Consider the following 22,865-nt stretch of genomic DNA (forward strand, 5'->3'; position numbering starts at 1 on the left):
GAGAGTGCTTGGGATCAGTTGAAAAATCTTGTACCGGAAAAGCATGTGCTTTCTCTATCACCAAGACGTACACCTAGCCCAGCCCCTACATACCTCATTTTTAAAGTGAAAATAATACTATCTGAATATGATAAAACAAAATGATATTTTCACTTCAAAAACTATAAATACAAATAAATAGGATTTTTTCCTAATGTTAATTTTAATTAATTTTGATTTGTATAGGCTATTGTCATTGTTCACATGGTGAATAAATATTTCCATAATTTTCAAGGTAAGTTTTTGTTATATTTTCTTCTTTATTTTTTATAAGAATGAAGCAATGTTTACTGATATTTTATGATTCTCTGTGAAACAGTATTTGAGAATGTCTTTTGAGGAAAGATTCAACCCACACTATTTTTTTTCTGGAAATATATATAAGCAAAGGATATACCTATACCTATGGTAAGAAAATAACATTTCTAGAAGTTTCATTCTGCATGATCTTGATATAAATCTATCCTAAGTAAAAACATATTTTAAAAATCAAGATACATGCTAATACTCAGGTTAGAATCCTTGGTGAATTTGATCCCCTCTGACCATATTTATCTTCTAAATTATATCATTCTTTCTGTAAGTTACCCCTGGCCAAGGAGGGAGAGAGAGAGAGAGAGAGAGAGAGAGAGAGAGAGAGAGAGAGCCTTGAGGGTAGTTGAAAGCCTTGAGAAGTTCTACTCATTTCATTGTTTCTTTCATGTTTTATCTTTGATGCCCCCAGCTGCGTTTCTGGGCTTGTGCTCTACCTCTTTGATGAAGGATGCTATAAAATAGAACTGTTTATGGATGCTGTTAGCTATGACTTCTCTACTGTGGCTGAACTTCCAGTCTTACAAGTGGCCAATGTATTTTTCTGGTTTAACATCACATTTATATTCACCCAGGAGGAAGTGGTATCATGAGGAAGCAAGGCTAAATACCATCTTTATTGCACATTTAAGCTCACACTCACCCATCTTGGCTCCTGCCCCATGACTTAGTTACACTGAAAAGCAAGATTCATTGTTCTATGCCTAGAATAAAATAAACAAATCAAACTACTAGGAGCAAATGGTTATTAAATACTTACCAAATACCCAACATTCTTTTAAAGTACATTGCACATTATATTCATATAATCCTCACAAGACTTGTAATGCAAATATCAATGCTGTCTCCTCTTTACAGATGAGAATAATGAAGAAAAAAATTAACCTGTTTAATGACAAATATCTAAAAAAGGAACCTAAGAATAGTAGGCATAGGGCTGAAGAGATGGCTCAGGGGTTAAGAACACTGACTGTTCTTGTAGAATACCCAGGTTCAAATCCCAACACCCACATGGCAGCTAACAACTCTCCGTAACTCCAGTTCCAGGGGATCTGACAGCCTCTTCTCTCCTCCCCAGGCATTGCACAACATGGGTGCAGTTAGCTACATGCAGGCAATATATGCATACACATGAAATAAAAATAATAAATAAAATATATTTTTAAAAAGGAATAGCAGGCATACAAATACAAAGGACTGGTTACTTCTCTATGAGAATGTTTAATTGTAGACAGGCTTGTTAGTGCAGCCCTATAATCCAGCTGCATGAAAGTTGAGGCTGGATTATTCCAAATTCAAGGCTAAACTGGGCCACAGAGTGAGTTCAAAGCCAGACTGAGAAATTTGTTGAGATTTTATCTCAAAATAAAATGTGAAAAGGTACAAATTAAATGCTTCATTCTCTAAAATTTACCCTATTGTCATACTGACCTATTTCTAGAGTGATTACTAAAAACCTAGCAGATCAAAAACTTCATTCATTTTTTGAGGCAAAGTATAATACACTGGATTACTAATACAGCATATTCTATCTTACTACAATGCACTTGAAATTCAGATACATTTATTAATCATTCTAGAGTCTTGATAAAATGAACATTTCATTTCTGTTATGTACTTCTGATACTCTCATAGATTGCATTGAGTAGTAATATAACTGTTTGAGTCTATATTTCAATGAAATTCTTATATTGTAACATGGAAGTTGGCCTAATTGAATTATTGAATAAGCCAGTTAGTATTGTCTAAAGTTATAACATTGTTTGACATTTGTGAATCTAGTTGAGCATGGTGGTACATGCTTTTAATCCTAGCACTTAGGAGGCACTGACAGACAGATTGTTGTAAGACCTAGGCCAGCCTGGGATAGTCTCCATAGCAAGTTCCAGACCAACTCAGGATATACATAGTGAGACATCTTTTCAAAACTAACAAGCAAACAAAACCATCCAAACAAAGTTTGTAAATCTAAATCAAAGTGGATTACTAACAAAATCACAATATGTTCTCTCAATTAAATTACAAAAGTGAAATGGCACAAAATAACATGGTTGTGACCATAAGTGTTAGATGCTCAAAGGAAACCTGAAAACTTATTCCATGAAAATGAAAGAGTGTTAAAATTGTGACTGTGGAAACACATATAAAAACAATCACATCTTATACCAAGAAATAACATGCAATCATTTGAATAAGTGCCTACCAGAGTCTTTTTTTATATTTTCTTTATTATTTTCCTTTTGTATGTATGAGTGTAATGCCTGAATGAAGGTAGGTGATTCCATGTCATGCAATGACAGTGGAGGTCAGAAGAGGATGCCAGATTCCCTGGAACTGGAGTTGTGGATGGTTATTAGCTACATGTGGGTGCTGTGAATCAAACCCATGTCCTCTGCAAGAGCAGAGCTCTTAAAGACCGAGTCATCTCTCCAATCCCACCTATCAGAGTCTTAAATGGTAACTGGATTCCCTGTGTCTGATGTTCTGACATATTTTTTTTTTTTAATTTATGCTTCCCAAACCTCTATCCAGCTCTGTTACATAAGTCTTATTAGAGTACACTAGCACAAAACATGTTTTCACATTCCCAACATTTGCTTGAAATTTCCCATTCCTAAATTTTCTTTTATAGAAATTTCATGGATATTTCAGTCCAAATGTTGCATTTTCTTCAAGCTATCCACATTGTCATGGCCCATGTCAAATTCCCACCTGCAGTACCAGGGTGTATAAGCTTGACATCTAGGTAACAGAAGGAAGTTAGAGTATCATTGTGTCATGGCTTTCATAATTAGTCACTGTAGAAAAAAAATCACTGTCTCACAAAGGTACATGAAATTAGTTTTACACAGTGACCTCTTTCTACACCTAAACTGTCGGCAGACAGGGCTCAGCTGGAGAGTAGAGGGCATTTTGTGTTGGAACACAGTCAGAAAGCAGCCACACCTACAGCCTCAAGTGATAAGCTCTGAAAGAGAAATGACTGGTGTCACAATTAACCTTGATGAGCCATGATCTTTGAATAAATACTCAGTATAAGCATATAAACTCCACAGTGTATTTCATGGAAGTAGTACCAAAGCTGTAAATTGAGCTGCAGAAATATGACAAATACTATAGTCGATTTCACTTTAAAAAATATTCTTGAGCTATAAAATGTATATCATGCAGTTTATTTTCTGTCTTTATTGTTAAGAATACTTACCTTTATGAAAGATGAATGAATGACTCATCATATTTCAAATCACTTTATGGCAATAAGTCACACATTGTATCATGGATTGAATTTATTTGGAGAGATTTTGTTTTCATTTTTGTTTTGATTTTGTTTTGCTGTGTTTTGTTTTGTTTTGTTTTTCTTTGAAATAGGGTCTCTTTGTAGCTCCAGCTGGCCTGGTACTCCTTATGTATACGACATTGGCTTGGATCTCACAAGAGATTCACTTACCTCTGTCTCACTAGTGCTGGAATTAAAGGTGTGTACCACCATTCCTGACTATGGTGAAAAGTCTTTAAAAAACAAATTGGTCAATCCTTTCCCTGTTGGATGCTGTAAATATGCGATGAGTGAGAATTTCCAGTTCTAAAAGCTATCTGTGTTATGCTGATGATACTTTGAGTGGTTTGAATTTAAATTGCCCCGCTTCCTATTTCCCCACAGAGTCCTGCATTGGAATACTTGATCCCCAGTTGGTGGTACAGTTTTGGGAAGCTTATAGAACCTTTAGAAAAGAAAGCTTTCCAGAAGAAATACATCATTGAGGATGGGCTTTGAGGGTTTGTAGCCAGGCCCAATTCCTATTCCATTACTCTCTGAACAGAAAAGTAACTAATACACTGCCAGAACCAGACTCCACTGGAAGAAATATTGATGTAGCATTAAATATTACTGTTAGCATTGGTTAGCCTAAGTCAGGCTTGTTCCATCATCTTTCTAATTTCAGAACTGTGGAAGCTGAGGTAACATCATTGATTTAATATTGAATATTAGTCTACGTGGAGGTATAGATCATAGAAATTAGAAGGGGACTATGAGAGGAAAAAAATGGATCTTAAGCAGGGGAGGGGGAAGAACAAAGGAGAATAATGGAATACATTAGCAAAGAGGATGCACAAGGGGTGCGGGGTCTATTGGTGGGGAAGAAGGGGGACAGCAAAAGAGGGGAAGAAAGAAGGGAGGAAATAAATAACAATTAAATGTGTATGAAAATACAACCAAACTTTCCTTTGTATGCTATTTTAATGATCCCAATACCTAAGAAGCAGGAAGAGGAGGGTTGATACTCTGAAATGATTTATTACCAGTGTGTGGTATGTTTTAAATGTGTCCTCCAAATTTCAAGTTTTAGAAATTTAATACAACAAAATTAAGAGACAAGATCTTCAAGAAGTGATTAATGCCTTTAATCAATCCACTTTTAATATTTTACAGTCTTTCTTGCTTTTATTAGTCTTCTGCAATGGCTTGTTAAAGCAAGAGAACCCACACCAAGTATGGGCTCTTTGGCCTTGATTGTCCCAGCATCTAGGACTATAATAAGTAAATCTTCTTCCTTTCAAAGTTAGCTAGTTTCAGGTATTTCATAGTAGTAGCACAACACAAACAAAGTTTACAAACTCAAGAATTTTTGCAGTTTGGAAAACGATAGTTTTGTTGTTGTTGTGTAAACTCTAAATAATTTATGTAAATATATTGACCATGTTATACCAAATTATTTTTATTTGTCATATTATTCTTCTAAAATAAATGCTTGGGGATTTATTGGAATTTTTGAGAATTGAAAGTAAAGTCAAATTCAGCCTCTTTTCTTCAAGAAATATATAAGTAATTAGTTAATTATAGGCATCATCATTCAAATAAATCCTATAATATAAGGTAAATTACAAACATAGGAAAATGAGAGAGTTCCTGGTCAATTATGGATGATGGATACTCTGAACAGTGCAGGACGTCTAACTGACAACTGGACCATAATCAATCATACAGCCCTAAATAGTTGGTGGCTTTAGCCATGAGTCTACCCGCTTCACAAGCCCATCAGTCCATATTGTTTCATATGTATTTTTTTTCTTTGCAAAGAGTCTTTCTAAGTATGTATATCTGTTACAGTCTGGTTTTAGGAAACAAAGTAGTAATTTATCAAGCTTGAAAAGAAACTAAATGGAAAACCAACCTTAGCTGTACATTAGGACTGTGTGTAGAGTGTATTAACATGACCTGGAATAACTTTCTTCAGATTCTCTGTTCGCAAACTGCTCTTGCAAGAAGATAAAGTTTCACAGCTCAATTTTTAATGACAAAAAATGACAAGATTGGGTTTTTAGTCCAAAAATTTTAGAATATTTCAATGTCTATTTATCCTAGGAAATATTTCAAAGTCTAAAAAATGTTTGTGTCTCAACCTCAAGAAATAGATGTGCTTAAGAATTTTAAAACGGGGCACCATGTTCTACATTGTGTAAAGTTTTATAACAAAGCTATAAGATCTTGAGCTATAGTTTAGCCTCGCAGAGATTTTGAGCAGGGTCTACTGTACAGCTTGGCCTTGATAATATCAGAGAACAAAAGAATCCACAAATATGTGCACACCTGAGCAAACTGCAACTTCATATGAAATCATTTTTTCTGGTTCTGTCACAATTCTTAATCCCCAAAGTACTTCATAATTTTAAAATATTTAATACTATGATGTTGATATACAGAATTAGTTGTTCAAGACAGTAGTAGAACATGTAGTTTGCTTTGTTAATAATTGTTATGCAGAGATCAGCATTAAACAAAGTAGACTCCAAAAAAAATGACAAAGGCAGACTGCTAATTTTGATGTGAAAGTTAAATTTACGAATGAAATGTGAAAGAAATCTTTAAAAAGTATTTATCTTTGATTAAATATGGTAGCTTGAAACCACTCCTTTATAACAGACTGGATTCAGTATATGCAAAGTCTCAAACTTGCTTAATGATTAAGTTCTGGATATACGTTTCCCATTTATATGAATACATGGAAACAAGCATGCTGTACAGCACTCATCAAAGAAGCTTCTTTTTGCAACAGATGGAGGTTACTGCAGAATCCTATATCTTGTCAGACACAGAATATATGACTGAGAGATGCCGAGACCTAGGTGACATATTACAGTTGAATCCCTACACCTAAGGCTCATGGAACATAGTGGACAGAAGGGTAGAGAGAAAACTATTGCATCCTTCACCTCTCACCAGTGAAGCTTCCTTATACAACAGAGTGCAATGCACACAGTAGGCCATAACTGACCAAGTTTTAAAGAATAGGAGACTGAAGAGTGTTTGTCACTGGGTGAGATTCTTATATTAAACCTCCCTCACCTACAGCTAAGGGAACATTGCCGAAGAGGGGACAGAACAATTGTAAGAGCCAGGGGTGGTTTATGAACACAAGGAAGCAGAGGCTGTCAGACCACTGGAAGCTTGCACATGTGAACTTGTGGCAATGGTGGCATTGAGCACTGGGCCCATGACAATGCAATCAGACAAGGTCCCAGAGTGGAGTGAGAGAAATGAGTGGTGGGCCAGCCCTAGAATGGGAACTATTGGAAATTGATTACCACTGGGTGAGGGAGAGTAGGCCTTACTTATGATCTCTAGATAGGGTAACTAGACAGGAGTGGATAACTATTCATTCACTGAAGGACATCTGGGTAAAAATGCCTGACTGGATAGGACTTAATGTATATGGCAGAATACAGAAGGTCCTGTGGAAGGTTGGGGGGACATGAATTGGAGAGGGAGTCTAAATTTGATTGAGAACTGTTGTATAAAATGTATGAAAGCTAAGTAAAAATGTTTTTTTAAAGAAAAACTGTGAATATATTAAAACCTACTAAACCATGTACTTAAAGGGGTGATATGGTACATTATTCTATTCATAATAGATGTGTTAGTAAGTTGAGAATTTCATACAGTGTTTTTTGATCATTATCAGACTTCCCATCTCTAGCTACCTTACTACCACCCAACTTTATGTCCTCCATTGCTGTTTTTCTTTTTTTGAATGGCTGATTGAGCATAATTTTTGTTACCTAAATGCTGTTATGTATAGATCCATCACTTGGAGTGCAATCAACTTATCAGTCATAATGCCCTTAAAGAAAATTAACTCTTCCTCTCCCAGCAGCTATCTATTGACAGTAGAGCCTCAGCAACAGCTGGACCTTCTTGGCAAACTCCCTCAGCTATGTTAGATTATTGTCAGTCTTGGTATTTCCCAGGTCTTTGCATGCTGACATTAAGTGCTATGGGTTCATAAGTGCAACTTCTCTATTGTGTCCAGAAAGCAGTTTCTTTGTATTCACCCACCATTTCAAGCTCTTACAATCTTTCCACTCCCTCTTCCACAATGATTACTCAGCCTTGGATTGAGAGGGTTTCATACAAGTTTTTATTTAGGATCAAGCACTCAAAAGTCTTGCTCTTTGCACATTGAAAAGTTGTGGGTTTCTATGTTAATTGTTACCTTTTGTAAGAAGAAACTTCTCGTGATAGTTGAGATGCATTTGTGTGTGTGTGTGTGTGTGTGTGTGTGTGTAGCAATAAGTCATTAGGAGTTGGCTTAACATTATGTCCATTTAGCAGAATACTTGTAGTAGGTTCTCCCCTATGGCCTGTGACCTGTCCAGCTATGGGTTCTTTGGCCTGAGAACAGTGTCAGTTATGGGCTCTATCCTGTGAAGCAGGCCTTAAATCCAATCATAAGGTCATTTGGTCTTCCCATAATATTCATGCCACTATTGCACCAGAAGCTTTATCTTCACAAGCCAGTCATTATCGTACCTTACAGGGTTCACAGCTGGGCAAGGCTGATGGCTGCTTTTCCATTCCAATAGCATGTATAGCCTCTTTTGGTGCCATGAAAGCTAGGCAGCAGAGATGAAGTGTGGAGGTCAATGCCAAGTTGATTTCTCCTTGTTTGTTCTACAACTCATGTATGTACTGTCTTCAGAAACTAGGTCTCACCATCAGGTTTTAAGCAATAGCAGTCAGTAAATGGCATTGTTTGAAGACCATTTGGAACCCTATGGTCCACAACTCCAAAAGAGGAAGTCCATTCCTTTCATTGATTTTTTTTTCTTCATTTCTAGCCTGTGGTGTCTAGTGGGGTCACTGAATCCCTGTTATGTGGTAACAATATTTAAACTTTTTATATTATATACATATGATTTTAATAACCTTCTATAGCATTGTGCTTCCATATGATACTTTTTTTTTTTTGTCTGTTTGAAGCAGGGTCTCCCTGTAGCCCCAGCTGTCCTGGAACTCACTATGTAGACCAGGCTGGCCTTGAACTCCCAGAGATCCACCTGCCTCTGCCTTCCAAGTGCTGAGACTACAGGCATGCGCCACCACGCCCGGCCATATGATACTTTTAAAAGACCTTTAAGTTTAGTTACTCTTCCCCTCATCCCTCTTTTTCCCTGACCTTCCATTCCTCATCTCATTTAATTCTTCTAATTCCAAGCAACCTAGATGTCTATCAAATGATTAATGGATAGTTAATGTACAATACGTTGACACAATAAAATATTATTCAGATATTAAGAAAAGTGAAATTATGAACTTCACAGGTAAATAGATGGAATTGGAATGAACATCATCCTGAGTGAGGTAACTCAGAAATCCAACCTTGCATATTTTATCTCATAAATAGATTCTGGCTTTGAATATTTAGATATGTGTGTTTTGGTTGGAAAATGTCAGAAAGATGTCAGAAAACTAGTAAGGGATTGTGAGATGGTAGACAGAATGCAGAGATAAAAAGGAGGATAGGGAAATAATGTTGTATACATCTTAACAAGATAAAAACATGAGATATGGCCAGAGATGTGTCTCAGTAGTAAAGCACTTGCCTAGCATCTATTAGGCCATGATTTCAATCTTCAGCACCATAAAAAGAGCAAACAAAAGTATACCAACAGTTTTATATTCTTGGTAGCTTTTTGTTTAATTTTAATTTCCAAATAATAGCAAAGTCTACATTAAATAATCAAAAAATTTGAGAAATGCAAAATGTACAAATCTATGTCTATCCCATATCTGCAGGACTTCACATAAGACCTCAAGAAGAATATTACTTGACATTTTTATCACTACTGTATTATAGAAATTATATTCATTTATGCACAAAAATTCTCTTGAATTTTGAAGGTCTGCTGCATTAAAGGCATGGTTCATTTTATGTATTTTATAGGCATGAACAAATCAGACAAACTTATCAGAAGTTACAAAACAAAGGGAAATATTTTCTAGTAACAAAAGGTGAATCCCTTGTTTTATTCCTATCATCTTTTTAGAAATAGGTTTTCTCTTCATGTATATGATTAACTGTATATAGTTTTCAATTATTTCATACTTTTGAGAATTCCTTTTGGGAATAATGCAAATAAAATTGAAATCAACATTTTAGAACTCTGAGAGTTGGCAGTGTACTTCCGTGACAGAGTTCTTGCTTAACCTGACTATAGCCATGGGGTACATTACCACCATCAGAATAATGCGTGTGACTATAAAATTTTTGAGTACTTGAGAAAATATATGCCTATAATAAATTTAAAGACATCATATTTAATAAATAAAATATATTTTTTATTTTAAATGTTGGAAGATCTTACTGCATTGTGTCTAAAATTTGTACCAAATTACAGTCTTAATACTGTATATAGGTTTTCTGATTCTGGCCCCTCCATCATCATCCACCAACACATGACAAATTCATGTACAAAAGCATTCTAGGTGCCTACATTTATTTTTGATTAATTTGCTAAACATTAATGTATGAGGTTGTATATTTTGTTAATGAGGTTGTATATTTTGGTAATGAAATATTCTCTGATTTACTAGTCACAGTATAGGCAACTTCAACAGGGAAGAAAATGTACTAAGTACTGGGCCTCAACCCAGACATAGTGATTCAAAATCTGCATTATAGCAAAACCGGTTATTGATTCAAATACACATTATATTTAGAGAAGTGTTGGCATAGGGAATCCAGATGTCCTAGTTCCATTCTGATGCTCTGATAAAACTCTCAGACTAATAGCAACTTGGGAAAAAAAGGGTATATATTTACAGATATACTTGAGTTATATACTTGAACTTCCAGATCACAATCCACCATTAATGGAAGTTGGACAGGGACTGAAGACAAGAAACTGAAGCAGAAACAATGGTGGAATAGGGTTTGGTGGTTGCCTTATATTCATCTAGCTCTCTTTATCAAATATTATATAATTTTAGCTTCATATTATAAATTATTTTCCAAATATACTTACTATGAAATTATTTTTGACCACTCTTCTTCAAAAATATATTTGTAAGTCAGGTTGATGAGATAGATCAACAGGTAAAGAAGCTTTCTGCCAACTCTCAGAACCTGTATTAGATTTTTGGGGCCTACATGGTGGAAGGAGAGAACTGACTCCTGCTAGTTGTCATCTGACTTGCACAAACATGTATGAACACAAATACACACACACACACACACACACACACACACACACACACACACACACTAAATAAAAAAAAATAAAAATTTTGAAAACAAAAGTCTTGGTGATAAGTAAAACAACCTGAGTGGTAGCCATTGCAAATAAATATGAATACCTTTCCTCTTTAACATTGTGTGCCTGTGTATTTCATAGTCTGTGTGTTTTACAAATCAGAAGATCTGACTTTGAATAATCTACTACTGTATTCTTTGATGAATCTGTTTTGTATTTTACCCTCTTCACATGGAAGTTAAAATTTTTTTGATTCAATTTTATTTAATTAATTTTAGCTCAACTCTGAGTTTTCAGATAGTTCAAAGAGTAACATATTGGATATAAAAAATCTAAACACAGTATTAGCTATAAACACAGGGACACAATAATGATAAATTCTTACTCTTGTCCTGAGCGTATTGCTTATTCATTACATCAACTATTTCACTTCTGATCAGGATTGGTCCTTAGAAGTTACTTTTTTCATAAATGACAAGAAGGTTCACTTTTAAGTATCAGATGAGTTTTTAAAAACTCCATGTTATTACTTACTTTTCTGTTGCTGTGATAGTGTGCTGGATACCTTTAGTTGTCAATCTGACACACCTGGTTAAGTGTATCAATTCAGGAACTGTCTCCAGTGGATTGGTTGGTGACCGTGTCTGTGTGTGTGTGTGTGTGTGTGTGATTTTCTTCATGGTTGAGTGATATTGGAAGGGCCCAGCCAACTGTGGGTGGTGCAACCTCTAGGAAGGTTGTCCCATATTGTATAAGAATGTAGGCTCAGCTTGTGCCTGGTGAGCAAGACACTAAGCAGCTCTCCTCCATTGTTTGCATTCTATGTTCCTGCCAAGTTCCTGTCTTGGCTTCCCTTGATGATGGACTGTGCTGGAAGCCAAGTAAACCTTTTGTTCCCCAAGTTGGTTCTGGTCAGTGTTTTAACATCACAGTAATAGAAAGGTAACTAGAACTGACAAAATACCATGACCAAGGCAACTTACAAAAGAAAAGGTTTATTTTGACTTACAGTTCCAGAGGGAGAGTGTACAATGGCAGGGGAGGCGTGGCAGGAGGCAGCCACAACAGAAAGCTAAGCACTCATATCTTCAAGGCATACAGGAAGCAGAAAGAGAAATGGAAGCAGAACAAGGCTGTGAACTCTAAGTCTGCGGTCAATGCTGTGCTTTACCTCCAATGCTAGTCTCAACCTTTGAAGATTCCATGACCTCTCCAAACAGTGCTACCTACTGGGAACAATTAAGTATTTAAAAACTTGAGACTATGGGATATTTGCTTAGTAAAATCACTACACTCCATATTATTTTTGTGGTGCATATATTTTTAATTATGCTAGTGATTCCTAATTCCATATTAATTATAAGAAAACAATAATTTCCATGATAAAAGCAGCTTAGTAGTAAGAAGAAACTACTGTAAAGTCCATTCTGAAAAAATAATCTTTATAAATATTCTGAATCAACTCATAATTTACAATGTAGGCATATATATGTTATTGCTTCTTTTTTATATAAGAAAATATCTGTCATTTCCAATTTGATTTTTGGGATTTTTGTTTTTGTTCATTTTCTTGAAAGAAAGTCAATCTACAAAATCATAATCTGAGTGCTGAAATTTCCTATTAAGAAAAAGAGGACACAAAAAATTTGGAAATCTGTGAAAGGAAAATATGGTAGACATAAAAATGGGGAAAACAAGAAAAATCTGATCACTAAGTTTAGGCTAGTGTGTTGGCTTGAATGCCCTATATCCACAAATACAAGAGTATACAAATTCCCTTTTTAGCTTCCCCATGCATTTTCCTCAAAATGAGCTTCCCTTACTGGTTCAAGTAGACAAAGGATGACCAGGTGTTGGTGTGATAGTGATGTAAACACATGAGCACAAAGCAGAGCGCATTTACCACCAAGGGAAAAGCAGAAATACATTCATCATTAATGCCCACTTTCTATTCTTAAGCCATTGATTTTTTTTTTTTTTGTCTCTCTGCTAGGAGTAAGGTAAAATTTATCAGTAATTGGGAAATAGCACAAACTGTCGTTTCAGAAGACCAGTATAAATCCAGTGGCAAATAAAGGAAGGGAAGGAAACCTGTGCACAATCCTCCATGAAAACCCAAAGAACAAAACCATTAATCCTAATGGAGGAGCTATAACCTACTATTTAAGAGGTAGGAAAATGACACTAACACAGGATTCTGGGGACACAGGAAGAACTTAGTTTACCTGGTGATGGAAGGATGCTGAGAAAAACATACCCCTATAGCAAACATAGAATACGCTCTTGCCACTGTGAGCCTTACAGTAAGTGATAAATGTTTTATACATAGAGGAAAGGCAAGTGTGCTTAGAGAGGTTCCTAGCTGCAATGTAGGATGTAGGCTTGATGAAATCAGAGAAACACAAAGACAAGTGCTTTGGCACTTCAAATCTTATTGTCCATAGCAATAAAGCACCTCATGGAGAAGCTGAAGGATGTGGTAAAGTTAAGTCAACTCAAGAAATAATAAGCTAAAAGTGAGCTCAACTACAAAACCAACTGATTCAGTTCCCTGTACTTATAGAAATAAAACATCTGTCTGTGGACATCAATATTTTAAACCTCAGTCTTTTTTAAATTCTTGTCAACCAATATGCAGCACTTAGCCATCTTCCAACACATGGAAAAGGCCCTATACATCATCTAAATTCAAGAGAGACAGTGACTATGTACTTGAAGTGACAAATGTAGTATATTACCCACCTGCTGAAGAAGTCAGCTAAAAACTATTATCACATGGACAGAAAACATTTCAAAAAGTCAAATCAAGAGAACAAATGATGAAGATGTAAGCAATGAGGGAAAGTCATCTGCCTCTGGTGGCATTGTGACACGCTGCAACCACAGTTGAAATCAGTGTGAACTCTTTAAAATGCTACAAATAAGTCTACCACATGATCAGTTATACCAGTCCTTGACATATACCCAAAGGATTTAGCATGTTATTGCAGGAACACTTGCTCAACCATGTTTGTCTCTGCTCTGTTTACAATAGTTTAGAAACTGAAACAAACTAAAAGCCCATCAACAAAAAAAGGATAAGTAAAATCTGATACATTTACACTATTGGGTTCTACTCAGCAGTAAAGAAAAAACAAAATCATGAAAATGTCTGGTAAATGGACTGAACTAGAAAATGTTATACTAAGTAAAATAACACAGACTCAGAAAAACAAGTGATTTATGTTCGCTTTCATCTGTGAATCTTAGCACCAAATCCTTAGATGTGAATATATATTCTGATGTGACTGCAGTAGGGAGGAAAATAGAAAGGAACAATGGGGGGTAAATGAGAAGAAGGAACTTGAGAGAGGGAGATAGTAGGAGACAGGAGTTATCAGGGGAGACACAGATGTTATCTAGAGGGGAGGGGAAAATGAGGTATACTTTAATGCGGAGATAATAGGGAGAGTTATACAGGGGGAGTGTTCTAGTTTTTTTCTTCATTGCTGTGACAAAACACTCTGACCAATACCAACTTGGGAAGGTAAGGGCTTCTTTGGCTTACATCTGGGTCACAATTCATCACTGAAGGAGACCAATGTAGGAACTCAGGGCAGGAACCTGGAGGCAGGACCTGGAGCACAGGCTACGGAGGAACTCTGCTTACTGGCCTGCTCCACTGGCCTCTTCTCAACCTGCTTTCTTATACAACACAGGCCCACCTGCCCAGGGCTGGCACTACCCACAATAGACTGGGCCCTCTCATATCATACAACTGGCCACAGGCCAGTCCAATGGAGGCAATTCACCAATTGAGGTGCCCTCTACCCAGGCATGTAATAAAGAATATGCCCAATAGACATGGCCACAGTCCAGTCCAATGGAGGCAATTCACCAATTGAGGTGCCCTCTACCCAGGCATGTCAAGTTGACAACTAAATCTATAGAGGGAGTGAGAGATGAAATAAATAATGCGATGCTTAGGTGGTGTGAAAATTTCAGAGGATCACTGGATGTAGAGCAATCAAGCAGGAACTGATCTGGAAGACTTCTCCCCAAGTACTAGCTCCCACCACATCAGAAGATAATAAGCAAACTGATAAACTGATACAAACTTACAAGTGAGGAAAACAATTAATGATTCCATACAGATGTAAAAATCTATGAATCACAAAAATGACCAACCCAACAAATAAGGTCTACTAGTACATTAATGGCATTTTCATATTGGGAATAATCAGCAGCTTTCCAATTAGAATTATTGCCCGCTTCATGGGAGGGAACTCTTGTGTAGCAGTACAAACATATCCAAATACAGGTCAGGAGAGGTATAGATAGGTGCTGGAGAGGTCATAGATAGTAGAGAAAAACCTACATTTTACACACCCCAGAACCAATACAATTCCTTACTGTATCTTATATATGCATTCTTATATTTACAGACAAGTATACCTCTCAACATGGATCAAAACTGTTTCTTTTAGCAACAGGTGGAGACTACTGCAAAGTTCCACAACTGGTCAACATTGAGAATAATTGTGAGGCAGTCTTAAGGGGTAGATCCACAGTGCAACCTCTAAAACTAAGGCTCAGGGAATATAGTAGAAGAGTAGGTAGGTAGAATAATGATGCATCTCTCAACTCTGACCAGCAAAGCTTCTTCACACTACAATTGGTGATTAACTCAGAAATCCTCAGCTGGACGAAAGTGCAGAGAACAAGAGACTGGAGAAACTTATCCCTGAATAGGACACCTACATCAAACCTCTGCAACCCAAGGCTCAGGGATCATATGGCAACAGGGCATAGAATGACTGTAAAAGCCATAGGCGATGGATACCCACAAGAAAGTCGAGTTTGTTCAACAGGTAAGAAGTTACTCATATGAACCCACAGCAATGATAACAGCATGAACAAGACCCATGCAAGCTCAAGCCAGACAAAACCCCAGCACTCCCCAGTGGGAGAGTTGTTAAGAATCCCCAATAGCTTAGGAACTATTGGCAACCATAACTACAGGGAGAGGGAAAGATGGTTTTCTTTAAGTGTGTGGCACTAAATTGGTTAACCATGGTTCAGTGGATAGAGGCAAACTGAAGAACATTTGGTGACACAAACTTGTCTCAATAGGCCTTAACATATATCTTGAAATCTGTCAGGGGGCTATAAGAGGGGTTTAGATAGGGGGAGGAAGTCTAAATATGATCAAAATATATTATATGAACTTCTCAAAAAATTCAATTTAATAATTAGAAAAATAAAATGAAAAAGTCTAATGAAAATTGTTGTGCAATATATACAAACTATGCAACAAGAAAAGGAAAAGAATCCAAAATTCAAGTACACATGCACAAACACACAGTAGGTGTATCATAATCAAATTGCTGAAAAACAATCATGATGGAATGTTATAAAAGATAAATACTTGGTTGGAGAGATGGCTCAGCAGTTAATAGAACTAACTATTCTTCCAAAGGACCTTGGTTTAGTTCCAGCACCTACGTGGCACCTAACAACTGTCTGTAACTCCAATTTCAGGTAATCTGACATCTTCCTCTGAACCCTGTAGCTATTGAACATATGGGTTTACTTATATACATGCAGGCAAAACACTCATACACATAAAATAAATATAAATATTTTTTAAAAGATTAATAAATGACAGCCAAAATCTTATCATGTACTACAAAAGCTAGAACACACACAAAAGGTGTGTTCAAAACAATAAATATTAATCTGCACAGACTTTTGTAGTTGAGGAAATATTTCAGAAGTAACTATGAATTTATATTTTCAAAGAGCTATAAATTATTACCAGCAGAGCTCTATTGCAGTAAGTGGTAAAGCCAACTCTTTGGACAAAACAAATACAATATGAAGTGAAAATTTAAATGTAATCCAAAAACTGAAGAACATTGGAAAATATAATTCTTCCTTAAAGATGATTTATTCTACAACAAATAGAGGAACACTGTTTTGTATTTAATTTTTTCTTCTTATAATTTGCTAAGAAAGATGCTCAGATAATTTGATTTCATCTTTATAGCCATTAAAGAAAACAAATTATTAAGTATAGTGTGAGCTGTATCTTCCAAATTTTGCAATGCTCTATTTTCATTTAATGGAGTACAAGATAGATTTTAAATTATCTTGCCAATTTGTCTTTATTTATGAGTACTTTAGAATTAGGTTGTTTAATTCCAAAAATATTTTTATTTCTGAGTGTTTTCATATTGTTTTTTATTAACAGTTATTGCATACAACAAAAAACATAATCCTTAAAATAACAACTTAATTATTCAGACCTTAATAAAATTGATTTTCCTGTGTATTAAAATACTATTTAAAAAGAAATTAAAATACAGAGTGAATATTTGAATAGTCAAATATCTAATATAGGACTTGCTACCAAACTCTACCAGGCAATTTGCTTAAAGGCAAAAGAGCTAAATAATAACCTCATAAAATAGGATATGAATATGGCCAATGGTACATGAAAAGTTGTTTGAAACTATCAATCATTATGGAAAACAAAGTTGAAAGTAATACATTGAGACAGAATGAAGGAGGGAAAGAAAGAATGATCCGAGAGTGGCAATTTCTGGCAAAACTGTAGAGTTGAAATCATTCCATGGCTGGTGGGCATACAAAATTATGAAGCCACTTTGGAAGACAGTTTGCACATTTCTAATAAAGTAAACAAATAATACATACTTACTTCATTGGAAAAAAGAATAAGGAAGGAACCGAGGAAGCTATCCTCACACACAAAATAAACAAACTTTATTAGGGAGATACTATTAATTAATAAAATACAAGGTCAAATAAGAATGTGCATATTTTGATAAACTCATAAAATGTTATACTGAATCAAAGTATATGGCCCTGATTAATGCTTGTAACAACATGGGTGAGTTTTCAGAATATAATACTAAATGTAAGAAGCATATTTAATATATACCTATTGACTCCTTTATGTAGGATTTCACCAAAGGCAAGTTGTTTTTCAAAGGAAAAAAATGACTGTCAGCATTTGGGAAAATAGAGAGGATGACTGAAGCAAGATAGGCAGATGCTCTCGGCTGATAAAATTGTTCCATATATTCATCATGCCAGTGGTGAAGAAACTCGTCAAACCATACTTTTGATGAGGATGATTTTTATTTATGAATGCAGTAGCTCAACACAACTTTCAATAACAAGTTTTTATAGGTGAATTGCATCAGAAACACCTGAGTTTCTAAGTTTGTTAACAGTCAGGTCTCGGGAGCCAGTCTTACTTATGAAATACAAATTCAGGATACAAAGACTAAGAAGCTACATATCTCATAATTATTTCTACCAGCCGCAGTTCTATCATAAGTATTTGTTCCATTCTTTTAGGCCCAGAGTCTCCTGCTAAGCTTATTAAAGAAAATCAATTCATCATGTCTCACTGGGAACATGCACAGTCATCTCTTTTATTAATAAGTATGGAGAGACTTTATTACATAACACCCTTCCTGCATCATTTTTCTGAGGAAAGTCACATTTATTTCGATGTATGGAGTAAGACCACAGACATTTTAAAATCTCATTGGCACGAACAACAGGACGGAATTTGGATCTCACTACTTTTATGGGTGTAGAAAAGTTCACTCTACCGAGAGCTTCATAAAGATCTACTTGGATGCTTCATGGAGAAGTAAATTTAGCAGTTTATTCTGCTTAGGGGTCTCAAATGAATTGAGCACATAACACCTGTGCTCAGCAGTCTACTGGAGACCTATTTGCTGCAGGTGCAGAGCAAAGTGTTAGCTTTGATGTTAAGTTTATATATGGTACCTACAAACTATGTCTGAGCTACCGTTCTGTCTCAGACTATGTCTATTTTCAAAGTCATTATGCCATTTTACATTGAACATTGAGAATTGCTTTTTTAAGTTATAGTGACTGAGAAGCCAAATTATTTTATGAATTTTAATATCTCTATTGTAGTTAATGAACCTGAGGCATTACAAATTAAAATGTATGATTTAAGGGCATAGATGAGTACGTACATTTGTCAAACACTGGAAAAAAAAAGAAATAAAAAAATGGGAGAATTCCTTTCTTTTAAGTGATATTATATTCTGGTGAATTAATGGGAAGCACAATCTCCTGCTCCATGTTGCAATTTCAAAATCTTTTATAAATATACAATGTAAAATTTATATGTGATATTTTTACATTTTACTATTGAATAGAGAATTTTTTCAGTACAGATAAATATCCCAAATTCCACAAGAACATTAAATGCTTTCATTTTAAATCTAGGTAGCTAAAAAAATTTACCATAGAGAATTACATAATTTAAGCTGTAAATTACCTTACAACAAAATGTAATCCAATATTACAAAGTATCAGTGATCATTAAGATGCCTGAACTAATTTGTGAAGCATTCTTATGAAGTTTTATTTTATTATGACATTAACTTGATTTCTTTTCATGACCAAATTATTTACAAACAATTCATAAGGATGTTAGGCAAAGAGCTTCACACAAAAATTTAAACTCAATCTCAGGTAATTTTTTTCTTGTACAGAATTCCTGGGTTTGATCAAAGCAGGTGGGGGTCTTCTAACATTTTTGCTAATGTCGGCCTTGCTTAACAAGGGCACCATTCTGCTTTTACAGGGTCACATTTAGTCCTGTTCCTTGTCATCACTGTAGTCCACCTTTGTGTCTTCCACAGCATAGCAGGTTTGAATCTAAGACCATGCTGAAGTTCTCTGCTCTAGAACTCAGGATTGCTGGCATGTGAATACCTGACTTGAAAATAGCAGCTTAATCACTTGCAGATTGATAAATAGCAGAGAGGCAGACACAAATCTTTCTATACAGCATCACCCTAGAGGAAGTAGCATTTTGAGTTTCCCTTAGCAACCAAGCTAGTTTATTTCTTTCCCTTCAGGCAGAAGCTATTTATCTGCTAAGGTGGAAGTTTCTGCTTTTTCAGGTAATCGTCCTTTCACTTCATCCATTATTTTCTTATGTGCACATAATTTCTCAGTATTATCAGAAGAAAGACTATGAAAAATTACCAGAAGATTAATATTTTTCAATTTTATTGTTTTTTGTTATTCCATCGTTATTAGCAAGAAAACTCAATGTACGTATTGAATGGATTTATAGGAAGTGTTTACGAGGTTGGACCACTGTCAGACAACTCTTATTGCAAATCTATACATACGCTGAAGACTGAAAAGGAACATGAGATTCAGGAATGGATTTGTATGCTTGCTATCTCAGTTCTCAGAAGTGTGAGGCAGGAGGCTTTGCCTTCTGGGCCATTGGGCATAACAGTGAGATCTTGGGGTTGGAGAGGAAGAGGGAAGAATCCGATGAAGAAGGGGAGGGGGATATGCTTTTAATTTGTTTTGAAAGTAAATGAACTTTTATTTGAATTAATTTGTTTTTCTTTTATTTATTTATATGAGCATTTGCTTGCATGTATAAAAGTGCACCTATGCAGAAAAGAAAAGTGAACTGCAGTTGCAGATGGTTGTGAGCCACTAAGTGGTTGCTGGAAACCGAACCCTGGTCCTCTGTAGAAGCAGCCAGTGTTCTTAAATGGTGAGCACTCTCACCAACCCCCTAGAAGTAAATTAACTTTTAAAATTCTAGGTTAAGCATTTATTTGGCTAATTGTAGGTATCTGTGCTAAATTCTGCCTTCATTACTTGCTCATTTAAGATACTTTAAAATAAAATAATGCATTATGGAAATAGGTGCATATTACATAATTTATCTTGTGATTGTATTATTGCAAATTACTACTAGGTTTCATTTTGTCATGACACAAGGTTTTCAAGAAGTATAAGTAGAGCTACCTAATTCCAGAGTCACAGACTGCTTAACTTAGAGACATTTGTTCTCACATCCATGTCAATATGAACTTCTTATATCATCTTCCTTGAAAACAAGGTTTGCATTACAGTGTCACAACTTTATTACTTAAGATTTCTGCATCCATTTCCTTGTTATGGAAATGAAAAATTGAAGGAAGTGTGTCATTTAAGTGTGAGGAAACTTAAAACTATTAAAGTTATTTCAATTATTCTTAATGCAACCCTGACAAATATTTTGAAATGATGGTCTCATATTTGCCCATCACTTGGCTTATAATGCTCCCATTCATTGAGCTTTCCCAACATATGCTGGAAAGAATAATCTTAACTGCTATTAGAAAGACATTGTATCTCTTGTTCTGATGCCAGTGAATGGACACTAGCCAACACAGTAAACTCTGAATGCCTGTTAATAAACACCAGAGAGCACATTATCTCTCAGTGTTTTATTAGGCAAACAATTGGACATATTTTTGTATCACTGATGCAATTAGAATAACACTGACCCTGTTACATTTTTAACACATCTTTCTTAAATGTTTGTACTGTGAGGCCATATATCCTACCTATGCTACAATTTTTCTGGCTTAATCTTGTGTAGAGATTATGTAGGTAGCCACAGTTGTTGTGAGTCTATGATTGTGACAGTCATGTACTGTCCTGAAGGCAGCATTTCACAGCACTTCTCCCTGTCCTCTGGCTCTAATATTCTTCATGCCTCTTCTTCCACAATGTCCCCTGAGGTCTGGTGATGTTGGGGTTAATGTAGATACCCTATATAGGACCAAAGACAAAATTATATCTTTATTGATGTCTGTTCCACAAGATTGTGGAGATGGTTTGAGCTTATAGGCATGTATGAAATATTCTAAGTCCTAAAATATCAATACATACAATATTGCATCTGGCTATATAGTAACTCACAGAGTGATTTCATGGGAAGAGTGGACATCTTTTTACCAATAAGTCCTTGGATTTTCACCTAAAATATAGAATCATCAGGTAATCATTTGTTTTAAATTCACTTTAGGAATGAGAGAATATGATAATCGTACAAGGCTTTGGTGGAAAGAATATGGGAGGATTCTGAACTTGAAGACAAGGTTTAAATACAAAACATGCAGTTAGTGGAAATGAAAGTTCAATATATAACAATCATACTATGCATTAACATGTAACATACAAGGTACAAAATACTTTCATAAGTTTTGTCATGAATATTCTTTCTGAGACTGTCAATTTAAACATAAGGAAATTGTGTTCCTGATAGTTTAAATAACTTTCCCTGATTTACAGAGCTTTGGAAATGAACTGATCAGGTTAGACCCCAGCCAATCCAACCTTAAAAGTAATTTTGGAAATCAGTGTGGAGGTATGTCAAAAAGCTAAAATATAACTACCATGTGGCCACAATATACCATTTCTGGACATCAACCTGAAATACTCTATCTCCTACCACAGAGATACTTATTTATCTCTGTTTACTGCTATCTATTCATAGTAGCAAGGAAATAGAATCAACAAATAACCTAGATGTCCATCAACAAATGAATGAATAATGAAAATGCACATATACTCAATGGAATTTTATTCAACCATAAAGAAAAATAAAGTTTGCAGGAAAATGGATAGAACTGGAAAATGGTATATTGAGTAAGGTAACACGGGCTCCAAATTGCAGTCCCCACATGTTTACTCTCATTTGGCAGGTCTCTTACTGTCTCATTCTCATTTGTGTGTGTGTGTGTGTGTGTGTGTGTGTGTGTGTGTGTTTGTGTGTGTGTGTTTGTGTGTGTGTGTGTGTGTGTGTGTGTGTGTGTGTGTGTTATTTATGAGTGATTGTAGATGTCGGAAACTAAAAGTGGTCTATAAAGGGAGAGATAAAAAGAGGTTTTGAGCAGAGGGATGTGGTGAGGGTATTAGAACATACAGTCTATGAGAATGAAAGGAGGAATACTGGAGGTGGAAAGGTTTAATTGGAAATGGGCGGGCAGGAAGATGGGAAAGAGGAAGAGGGTGAATCAAAGCTAAGTATATATAAAAATGGCATAAGAAACCTGCTACTTTGTAAGATAAATTTTGAAAATAAAATTAAATGTTATAAGAAGAAATAATATATTCATAAAAAC

This window comes from Nannospalax galili, unplaced genomic scaffold (genome assembly GCF_000622305.1).
Source record: "Nannospalax galili isolate Female #2095 unplaced genomic scaffold, S.galili_v1.0 scaffold140, whole genome shotgun sequence".
Lineage (NCBI taxonomy): Eukaryota > Metazoa > Chordata > Mammalia > Rodentia > Spalacidae > Nannospalax > Nannospalax galili.